Raw genomic sequence first — 12,146 nt, 5'->3', positions numbered from 1 at the left:
GGCGGTAAAAGGGCGGCCATGGCCCTCACCAGATCTCCAGGACTCCTCATCTAGTAACAGCAGGGCGCTAACCAACAGAAAGGTCATTCAGGACTTTGGAAAAGTTGGGTGAAAAAGCCATTGTTAATCACTATAAGGGAGCAAATCCAGCAGTACTAGAGTCCTGACTGTCTCCAGCCGTCCTGTTCTGCTCTGATACATACAGTACTGACCCTGAGTTACATCCTGTATTATACCCCAGAGCTGCACTCACTATTCTGCTGGTGGGGTCACTGTGTACATACATTACATTACTGATCCTGAGTTACATGCTGTATTATACCCCAGAGCTGCACTCACTATTCTGCTGGTGGGGTCACTGTGTACATAGATTACATTACTGATCCTGTATTATACTCCAGAGCTGCACTCACTATCCTGCTGTGTGTATAATGACTATGAAGAAGGTCTGGTGTCATTCTGGCTGTCAGCACTAGAGGGAGCCCTTACAATCAGTTGGTTCCATCGTTGCAGTGTGTCATAGATATACATTACAGCCTAGCCTTCATGTGTTATTAGTGGCAGCAGCAGGAAGAGGAGCTGCAGCTATCAGTACATGGGATGTCTCTTACATGGAGGGGGGGGGTCTAGCTCTCCTCTCATTACAGTCTCTCCCCCGCCTGGCTGATAACAGGGAACAGTAGATGACAGCTCTCTACTTCTGCACCATGTTCTGTAGCATACTGTGTATAAGGCTGAGTTACCAGCAGGGGGCGCTCTAGCTGCATGTCAGAATGTTATTACGCACAATGACGTCACTACAGGAATCTTCCGCAGTGATATCCCTGATGCTGTTCCTCTATGTTGTATCTATATACTGCTAGATGGCGGATACACCCTGCATATACTACAGGAACTGCCGCCTGTATATCCTGTGTATAGTGAGGTAGTAACAGCCCCGCCCCCTGTATATCCTGTGCATAGAGAGGTAGTAACAGCCCCACCCCCTGTATATCCTGTGTATAGAGAGGTAGTCACAGCCCCGCCCCCTGTATATCCTGTGTATAGAGAGGTAGTCACAGCCCCGCCCCCTGTATATCCTGTGTATAGAGAGGTAGTCACAGCCCCACCCCCTGTATATCCTGTGTATAGTGAGGTAGTCACAGCCCCGCCCCTGTGTATCCTGTGTATAGAGAGGTAGTCACAGCCCCGCCCCCTGTATATCCTGTGTATAGAGAGGTAGCCACAGCTCCGCCCCCTGTATATCCTGTGTATAGAGGTAGTCACAGCCCCGCCCCCTGTATATCCTGTGTATAGAGAGGTAGTCACAGCCCCGCCCCCTGTATATCCTGTGTATAGAGAGGTAGTCACAGCCCCGCCCCCTGTATATCCTGTGTATAGAGGTAGTCACAGCCCCGCCCCCTGTATATCCTGTGTATAGAGGTAGTCACAGCCCCGCCCCCTGTATATCATGTGTATAGAGAGGTAGTCACAGCCCCACCCCCTGTATATCCTGTTTATAGAGAGGTAGTCACAGCTTGCCCCCTGTATATCATGTGTATAGAGAGGTAGTCACAGCCCCGCCCCCTGTATATTATGTATATAGAGAGGTAGTCACAGCCCCGCCCCCTGTATATCCTGTGTATAGAGAGGTAGTCACAGCCCCCCCCTGTATATCCTGTGTATAGAGAGGTAGTCACAGCCCCGCCTCCTGTATATCCTGTGTATAGAGAGGTAGTCACAGCCCCTCCCCCTGTATATCCTGTGTATAGAGAGGTAGTCACAGCCCCGCCCCCTGAATATCCTGTGTATAGAGAGGTAGTCACAGCCCCGCCCCCTGTATATCCTGTGTATAGAGAGGTAGTCACAGCCCCGCCTCCTGTATATCCTGTGTATAGAGAGGTAGTCACAGCTCCGCCCCCTGTATATCCTGTGTATAGAGAGGTAGCCACAGCCCTGCCCCCTGCATATCATGTATATAGAGAGGTAGTCACAGCCCCGCCCCTTGTATATCCTGTGTATAGAGAGGTAGTCACAGCCCCGCCCCCTGTATATCCTGTGCATAGAGAGGTAGTCACAGCCCCGCCCCCTGTATATCATGTGTATAGAGAGCTAGTCACAGCCCCGCCCCCTGTATATCCTGTACATAGAGAGGTAGCCACAGCCCCACCCCCTGTATATCCTGTGTATAGAGAGGTAGTCACAGCCCCGCCCCCTGTATATCCTGTGCATAGAGAGGTAGCCACAGCCCCACCCCCTGCATATCATGTATATAGAGAGGTAGTCACAGCCCCGCCCCTATATATCCTGTGTATAGAGAGGTAGTCACAGCCCCACCCCCTGTATATCCTGTGTATAGTGGTAGTCACAGCCCCGCCCCCTGTATATCCTGTGTATAGAGAGGTAGTCACAGCCCCACCCCCTGTATATCCTGTGTATAGAGGTAGTCACAGCCCCGCCCCCTGTATATCCTGTATATAGAGAGGTAGTCACAGCCCCGCCCCCTGTATATCCTGTATATAGAGAGGTAGTCACAGCCCCGCCCCTGTGTGACATTACTGATATATAATATAATGACATGTGATCACTGCCCCGCCCCCTGTGTGACATCACTGATATATAATGACATGTGAACACTGCCCCGCCCCCTGGATGACATCACTGATATATAATCATTGTCTCCATGTGGCAGCATCATCCGGCCTCTGTTCACCCATCTACAACCGCATCATCTCATCCTACTGTCCAGCCAGCCTGGAGATCTATAAAGAAGTATCACACATGGTAGGTTTAGATACAGCAATGCATCGGAAGTATCACACATGGTAGGCTTAGATACAGCAACGCATCGGAAGTATCACACATGGTAGGCTTAGATACAGCAACGCATCGGAAGTATCACACATGGTAGGCTTAGATACAGCAACGCATCGGAAGTATCACACATCGTAGGCTTAGATACAGCAACGCATCGGAAGTATCACATATGGTAGGCTTAGATACAGCAACGCATCGGAAGTATCACACATGGTAGGCACAGATACAGCAACGCTTCAGAACTATCACATATTGTGGGCTTAGATACAGCAACTCATCAGAAGTATCACACATAAAAACGCCCTCCATATAGCTCCATTGGCTCAGCAGAAAGTATCACACCTCACATGTTTGGATACAGCAGCTTAGACAGTATCACACTGATGAACTGAGATACATGCCCAGCAGGCAGAATCACACACAACAGGCTCAGATTCAGCACCCAGTATCATAGTTCACAGGCTTAGATACATGGCTCAGCAGATAGGGTTAGATACATAAGTCTGGTGGGCAGAGCTTTAGGCTTAGATACATGAGTCTGGCAGGCAGAGCTGTAGGCTTAGATACACGAGTCTGGCAGGCAGAGCTGTAGGTTTAGATATATGAGTCTGGCAGGCAGAGCTGTAGGGTTAGATACATGAGTCTGGCATTGCAGAGCTGCAGGGTTAGATACATGAGTGGTGGGCAGAGCTGTAGGGTTAGATACATGAGTCTGGCATTGCAGAGCTGAAGGCTTAGATACACAAGTCTGGCGGGCAGAGCTGTAGGCTTAGATACATGAGTCTGGCGGTCACAGTGGTGAGGTTAAATACATGAGTGGCGGGCTGAGCTGTAGGCTTAGATACATGAGTGGTGGGCTGAGCTATAGGCTTAGATACGCAAGTCTATCAGGCAGAGCTGTAGACTTAGATACATGAGTCTAGTGGGCAGAGATGTAGGCTTAGATACATGAGTGGTGGGCTGAGCTGTAAGCTTAGATACATGAGTGGCGGGCAGAGCTGTAGGCTTAGATACATGAGTCTGGCGGGCAGAGCTGTAGGCTTAGATACAAGAGTGGCGGGCAGAGCTGTAGGCTTAGATACATGAGTGGCGGGCAGAGCTGTAGGCTTAGATATATGAGTCTGGCGGGCAGAGCTGTAGGCTTAGATACATGAGTCTGGCGGTCAGAGATGTAGGCTTAGATACATGAGTGGCGGGTAGAGCTGTAGGCTTAGATACATGAGTGGCGGGCAGAGCTGTAGGCTTAGATACATGAGTGGCGGGCAGAGCTGGAGGCTTAGATACATGAGTGGCGGGTAGAGCTGTAGGCTTAGATACACAAGTTTAGCAGGCAGAGCTGTAGGGTTAGATATATGAGTCTGGCGGGCAGAGCTGTAGGGTTAGATACATGAGTGGTGAGCAGAGTTGTAGGCTTAGATACATGAGTGGTGGGCAGAGCTGTAGGCTTAGATACATGAGTGGCGGGCAGAGCTGTAGGCTTAGATACATGAGTGGCAGGCAGAGCTGTAGGCTTAGATACATGAGTGGCGGGCAGAGCTGTAGGCTTAGATACATGAGTGGCGGGCAGAGCTGTAGGCTTAGATACATGAGTGGCGGGCAGAGCTGTAGGCTTAGATACATGAGTGGCGGGCAGAGCTGTAGGCTTAGATACATGAGTGGCGGGCAGAGCTGTAGGCTTAGATACATGAGTGGCGGGCAGAGCTGTAGGCTTAGATACATGAGTGGCGGGCAGAGCTGTAGGCTTAGATACATGAGTGGCGGGCAGAGCTGTAGGCTTAGATACATGAGTGGCGGGCAGAGCGGGAGGCTTAGATACATGAGTGGCGGGCAGAGCTGTAGGGTTAGATATATGAGTGGTGAGCAGAGCTGTAGGCTTAGATACATGAGTGGCGGGCAGAGCTGTAGGCTTAGATACATGAGTGGCGGGCAGAGCTGTAGGCTTAGATACATGAATGGCGGGCAGAGCTGTAGGCTTAGATACATGAGTGGCGGGCAGAGCTGGAGGCTTAGATACATGAGTGGCGGGCAGAGCTGTAGGCTTAGATACATGAGTGGCGGGCAGAGCTGTAGGCTTAGATACATGAGTGGCGGGCAGAGCTGTAGGCTTAGATACATGAGTGGCGGGCAGAGCTGGAGGCTTAGATACATGAGTGGTGGGCAGAGCAGTAAGCTTAGATACATGAGTGGCGGGCAGAGCGGGAGGCTTAGATACATGCGTGGCGGGCAGAGCTGTAGGCTTAGATACATTAGTGGCGGGCAGAGCTGTAGGCTTAGATACATGACTGGCGGGCAGAGCTGTAGGCTTAGATACATGAGTGGCGGGCAGAGCTGTAGGCTTAGATACATGCATGGCGGGCAGAGCTGTAGGGTTAGATACATGAGTGGTGGGCAGAGTTGTAGGCTTAGATACATGAGTGGCGGGCAGAGCTGTAGGGTTAGATACATGAGTGGTGGGCAGAGTTGTAGGCTTAGATACATGAGTGGCGGGCAGAGCTGTAGGCTTAGATACATGAGTGGCGGGCAGAGTTGTAGACTTAGATACATGAGTGGCGGGTAGAGCTGTAGGCTTAGATACATGAGTGGCGGCCAGAGCTGTAGGCTTAGATACATGAGTGGCGGGCAGAGCTGTAGGCTTAGATACATGAGTGGCGGGTAGGGCTTAGATACATGAGTGGCGGGAAGAGCTGTAGGCTTAGATACATGAGTGGCAAGCAGAGATGTAGGCTTAGATACATGAGTGGCGGGTAGAGCTGTAGGCTTAGATACATGAGTGGCGGGCAGAGCTGTAGGCTTAGATACATGAGTGGCAGGCAGAGCTGTAGGCTTAGATACATGAGTGGCGGGCAGAGTTGTAGGCTTAGATACATGAGTGGCGGGTAGGGCTTAGATACATGAGTGGCGGGCAGAGCTGTAGGCTTAGATACATGAGTGGCGGGCAGAGCTGTAGGCTTAGATACATGAGTGGTGGGTAGGGCTTAGATACATGAGTGGCGGGCAGAGCTGTAGGCTTAGATACATGAGTGGCGGGTAGGGCTTAGATACATGAGTGTCGGGCAGAGCTGTAGGCTTAGATACATGAGTGGCGGGCAGAGCTGTAGGCTTAGATACATGAGTGGCGGGTAGAGCTGTAGGCTTAGATACATGAGTGGCGGGCAGAGCTGTAGGCTTAGATACATGAGTGGCGGGCAAAGCTGTAGGCTTAGATACATGAGTGGCGGGCAGAGCTGGAGGCTTAGATACATGAGTGGCGGGCAGAGCTGGAGGCTTAGATACATGAGTGGCGGGCAAAGCTGTAGGCTTAGATACATGAGTGGCGGGCAGAGCTGTAGGCTTAGATACATGAGTGGCGGGCAGAGCTGTAGGCTTAGATACATGAGTGGCGGGCAGAGCTGTAGGCTTAGATACATGAGTGGCGGGCAGAGCTGTAGGCTTAGATACATGAGTGGCGGGCAGAGCTGTAGGCTTAGATACATGAGTGGCGGGCAGAGCTGGAGGCTTAGATACATGAGTGGCGGGCAGAGCTGTAGGCTTAGATACATGAGTGGCGGGCAGAGCTGTAGGCTTAGATACATGAGTGGCGGGCAGAGCTGTAGGCTTAGATACATGAGTGGCGGGCAGAGCTGTAGGCTTAGATACATGAGTGGCGGGCAGAGCTGTAGGCTTAGATACATGAGTGGCGGGCAGAGCTGTAGGCTTAGATACATGAGTGGCGGGCAGAGCTGTAGGCTTAGATACATGAGTGGCGTGCAGAGCTGGAGGCTTAGATACATGAGTGGTGGGCAGAGCAGTAAGCTTAGATACATGAGTGGCGGGCAGAGCGGGAGGCTTAGATACATGAGTGGCGGGCAGAGCTGTAGGGTTAGATATATGAGTGGTGAGCAGAGCTGTAGGCTTAGATACATGAGTGGCGGGCAGAGCTGTAGGCTTAGATACATGAGTGGCGGGCAGAGCTGTAGGCTTAGATACATGAGTGGCGGGCAGAGCTGTAGGCTTAGATACATGAGTGGCGGGCAGAGCTGGAGGCTTAGATACATGAGTGGCGGGCAGAGCTGGAGGCTTAGATACATGAGTGGCGGGCAGAGCTGTAGGCTTAGATACATGAGTGGCGGGCAGAGCTGTAGGCTTAGATACATGAGTGGCGGGCAGAGCTGTAGGCTTAGATACATGAGTGGCGGGCAGAGCTGTAGGCTTAGATACATGAGTGGCGGGCAGAGCTGTAGGCTTAGATACATGAGTGGCGGGCAGAGCTGTAGGCTTAGATACATGAGTGGCGGGCAGAGCTGTAGGCTTAGATACATGAGTGGCGGGCAGAGCTGTATGCTTAGATACATGAGTAGCGGGCAGAGCTGTAGGCTTAGATACATGAGTGGCGGGCAGAGCTGTAGGCTTAGATACATGAGTGGCGGGCAGAGCTGTAGGCTTAGATACATGAGTGGCGGGCAGAGCTGTATGCTTAGATACATGAGTAGCGGGCAGAGCTGTAGAAAAATGATCTAGTCCTCTAAGTCCCAGCACATAATAAAATAACAACATAAAATGCTGATTTAATTAGAATGTATAAAATCACATATAATGATCATGGAAACAATAAAGTACAATAAAAGCACAGAGATGCCAGTAAGAATGCCGCCGGCCCTGGCGGGAAAATATATCAATAAGTATTTGGATAAATGAGAAAAGGTACCAGCACTGCGGGCAATCCCCTTGTATCAATCAGCAACAATGAATGTTATGCTGGATAAACAGATAGCGATCCATAGGTAATCTATAACAGATAGCGATCCATAGGTAATCTATAACAGATAGCGATCCATAGGTAATCTATAACAGAGAGCGATCCATAGGTAATCTATAACAGATAGCGATCCATAGGTAATCTATAACAGATAGCGATCCATAGGTAATCTATAACAGAGAGCGATCCATAGGTAATCTATAACAGATAGCGATCCATAGGTAATCTATAACAGATAGCGATCCATAGGTAATCTATAACAGATAGCGATCCATATATTGTCTATAACAGATAGCGATCCATAGGTAATCTATAACAGATAGCGATCCATAGGTAATCTATAACAGATAGCGATCCATAGGTAATCTATAACAGATAGCGATCCATAGGTAATCTATAACAGATAGCGATCCATAGGTAATCTATAACAGATAGCGATCCATAGGTAATCTATAACAGATAGCTATCCGTAGGTAATCTATAACAGATAGCGATCCGTAGGTAATCTATAACAGATAGCGATCCATAGGTAATCTATAACAGATAGCGATCCATAGGTAATCTATAACAGATAGCTATCCTTAGGTAATCTATAACAGATAGCGATCCATAGGTAATCTATAACAGATAGCGATCCATATATTGTCTATAACAGATAGCGATCCATAGGTAATCTATAACAGATAGCGATCCATAGGTAATCTATAACAGATAGCGATGGATATATTGTCTATAACAGATAGCGATCCACAGGTAATCTATAACAGATAGCGATCCATAGGTAATCTATAACAGATAGCGATCCATAGGTAATCTATAACAGATAGTGATCCATAGGTAATCTATAACAGATAGCGATCCATAGGTAATCTATAACAGATAGCGATCGATAGGAAATCTATAACAGATAGCGATCCATAGGTAATCTATAACAGATAGTGATCCATAGGTAATCTATAACAGATAGCGATCCGTAGGTAATCTATAACAGATAGCGATCCATAGATTGTCTATAACAGATAGCGATCCATAGGTAATCTATAACAGATAGCGATCCGTAGGTAATCTATAACAGATAGCGATCCATAGATTGTCTATAACAGATAGCGATCGATAGGTAATCTATAACAGATAGCGATCCATAGGTAATCTATAACAGATAGCGATCCGTAGGTAATCTATAACAGATAGCGATCCATAGGTAATCTATAACAGATAGCGATCCATAGATAGTCTATAACAGATAGCGATCCATAGGTAATCTATAACAGATAGCGATCCATAGGTAATCTATAACAGATAGCGATCCATAGGTAATCTATAACAGATAGCGATCCATAGGTAATCTATAACAGATAGTAGAAAATCACTAACTGTAGATATTTAGCAGGATTTTTAATGATAAGCGGCTACAAAACACTGGAGACATGAGGCTGGTGAGTATCTGTGGTGTGTCAGTACTGGAATGACTGGGATTGCTGGGATCTGTAGTGTGTTTGTCAGTATACTGGTACTGGAATGACTGGGATTGCTGGGATCTGTAGTGTGTCAGTATACTGGTACTGGAATGACTGGGATTGCTGGGATCTGTAGTGTGTCAGTATTCTGGTACTGGAATGACTGGGATTGCTGGGATCTGTAGTGTTTGTCAGTATACTGGTACTGGAATGACTGGGATTGCTGGGATCTGTAGTGTGTTTGTCAGTATACCAGTACTGGAATGGCTGGGATTGCTGGGATCTGTAGTGTGTTTGTCAGTATACTGGTACTGGAATGACTGGGATTGCTGGGATCTGTAGTGTGTTTGTCAGTATTCTGGTACTGGAATGACTGGGATTGCTGGGATCTGTAGTTTGTATGTCAGTATACTGGTACTGGAATGACTGGGATTGCTGGGATCTGTAGTGTGTCAGTATACTGGTACTGGAATGACTGGGATTGCTGGGATCTGTAGTGTGTTTGTCAGTATTCTGGTACTGGAATGACTGGGATTGCTGGGATCTGTAGTTTGTATGTCAGTATACCGGTACTGGAATGACTGGGATTGCTGGGATCTGTAGTGTGTTTGTCAGTATTCTGGTACTGGAATGACTGGGATTGCTGGGATCTGTAGTGTTTGTCAGTATTCTGGTACTGAAATAACTGGGATTGCTGGGATCTGTAGTGTGTTTCTCAGTATTCTGGTACTGGAATGACTGGGATTGCTGGGATCTGTAGTTTGTATGTCAGTATACCGGTACTGGAATGACTGGGATTGCTGGGATCTGTAGTGTGTTTGTCAGTATTCTGGTACTGGAATGACTGGGATTGCTGGGATCTGTAGTGTTTGTCAGTATTCTGGTACTGAAATAACTGGGATTGCTGGGATCTGTAGTGTTTGTCAGTATACTGGTACTAGAATGACTGGGATTGCTGGGATCTGTAGTGTGTCAGTATACTAGTACTGGAATGACTGGGATTGCTGGGATCTGTAGTGTGTCAGTATACTGGTACTAGAATGACTGGGATTGCTGGGATCTGTAGTGTGTCAGTATTCTGGTACTGGAATGACTGGGATTGCTGGGATCTGTAGTGTTTGTCAGTATACTGGTACTGGAATGACTGGGATTGCTGGGATCTGTAGTGTGTTTGTCAGTATACCAGTACTGGAATGACTGGGATTGCTGGGATCTGTAGTGTTTGTCAGTATACCGGTACTGGAATGACTGGGATTGCTGGGATCTGTAGTGTGTTTGTCAGTATTCTGGTACTGGAATGACTGGGATTGCTGGGATCTGTAGTTTATATGTCAGTATACTGGTACTGGAATGACTGGGATTGCTGGGATCTGTAGTGTGTCAGTATACTGGTACTGGAATGACTGGGATTGCTGGGATTTGTAGTGTGTTTGTCAGTATACTAGTACTGGAATGACTGGGATTGCTGGGATCTGTAGTGTTTGTCAGTATACCGGTACTGGAATGACTGGGATTGCTGGGATCTGTGGTGTGTTTGTCAGTATTCTGGTACTAGAATGACTGGGATTGCTGGGATCTGTAGTGTGTCAGTATACTGGTACTGGAATGACTGGGATTGCTGGGATCTGTAGTGTTTGTCAGTATACCAGTACTGGAATGACTGGGATTGCTGGGATCTGTAGTGTGTTTGTCAGTATTCTGGTACTGGAATGACTGGGATTGCTGGGATCTGTAGTGTTTGTCAGTATACTGGTACTGGAATGACTGGGATTGCTGGGATCTGTAGTGTGTTTGTCAGTATACTGGTACTGGAATGGCTGGGATTGCTGGGATCTGTAGTGTGTTTGTCAGTATACTGGTACTGGAATGACTGGGATTGCTGGGATCTGTAGTGTGTTTGTCAGTATTCTGGTACTGGAATGACTGGGATTGCTGGGATCTGTAGTTTGTATGTCAGTATACTGGTACTGGAATGACTGGGATTGCTGGGATCTGTAGTGTGTCAGTATACTGGTACTGGAATGACTGGGATTGCTGGGATCTGTAGTGTGTTTGTCAGTATTCTGGTACTGGAATGACTGGGATTGCTGGGATCTGTAGTTTGTATGTCAGTATACCGGTACTGGAATGACTGGGATTGCTGGGATCTGTAGTGTTTGTCAGTATTCTGGTACTGAAATAACTGGGATTGCTGGGATCTGTAGTGTGTTTCTCAGTATACCGGTACTGGAATGACTGGGATTGCTGGGATCTGTAGTGTTTGTCAGTATTGTGGTACTGGAATGACTGGGATTGCTGGGATCTGTAGTGTTTGTCAGTATACTGGTACTAGAATGACTGGGATTGCTGGGATCTGTAGTGTGTCAGTATACTGGTACTAGAATGACTGGGATTGCTGGGATCTGTAGTGTGTCAGTATACTAGTACTGGAATGACTGGGATTGCTGGGATCTGTAGTGTGTCAGTATACTGGTACTAGAATGACTGGGATTGCTGGGATCTGTAGTGTGTCAGTATTCTGGTACTGGAATGACTGGGATTGCTGGGATCTGTAGTGTTTGTCAGTATACTGGTACTGGAATGACTGGGATTGCTGGGATCTGTAGTGTGTTTGTCAGTATACCAGTACTGGAATGACTGGGATTGCTGGGATCTGTAGTGTTTGTCAGTATACCGGTACTGGAATGACTGGGATTGCTGGGATCTGTAGTGTGTTTGTCAGTATTCTGGTACTGGAATGACTGGGATTGCTGGGATCTGTAGTTTATATGTCAGTATACTGGTACTGGAATGACTGGGATTGCTGGGATCTGTAGTGTGTCAGTATACTGGTACTGGAATGACTGGGATTGCTGGGATCTGTAGTGTGTCAGTATTCTGGTACTGGAATGACTGGGATTGCTGGGATCTGTAGTGTGTCAGTATACTGGTACTGGAATGACTGGGATTGCTGGGATCTGTAGTGTTTGTCAGTATACTAGTACTGGAATGACTGGGATTGCTGGGATCTGTAGTGTTTGTCAGTATACCGGTACTGGAATGACTGGGATTGCTGGGATCTGTGGTGTGTTTGTCAGTATTCTGGTACTGGAATGACTGGGATTGCTGGGATCTGTAGTGTTTGTCAGTATTCTGGTACTGAAATAACTGGGATTGCT

This window comes from Dendropsophus ebraccatus, chromosome 1 (genome assembly GCF_027789765.1).
Source record: "Dendropsophus ebraccatus isolate aDenEbr1 chromosome 1, aDenEbr1.pat, whole genome shotgun sequence".
In the NCBI taxonomy this organism is placed as follows: domain Eukaryota; kingdom Metazoa; phylum Chordata; class Amphibia; order Anura; family Hylidae; genus Dendropsophus; species Dendropsophus ebraccatus.
This window is presented reverse-complemented; position numbering follows the sequence as displayed.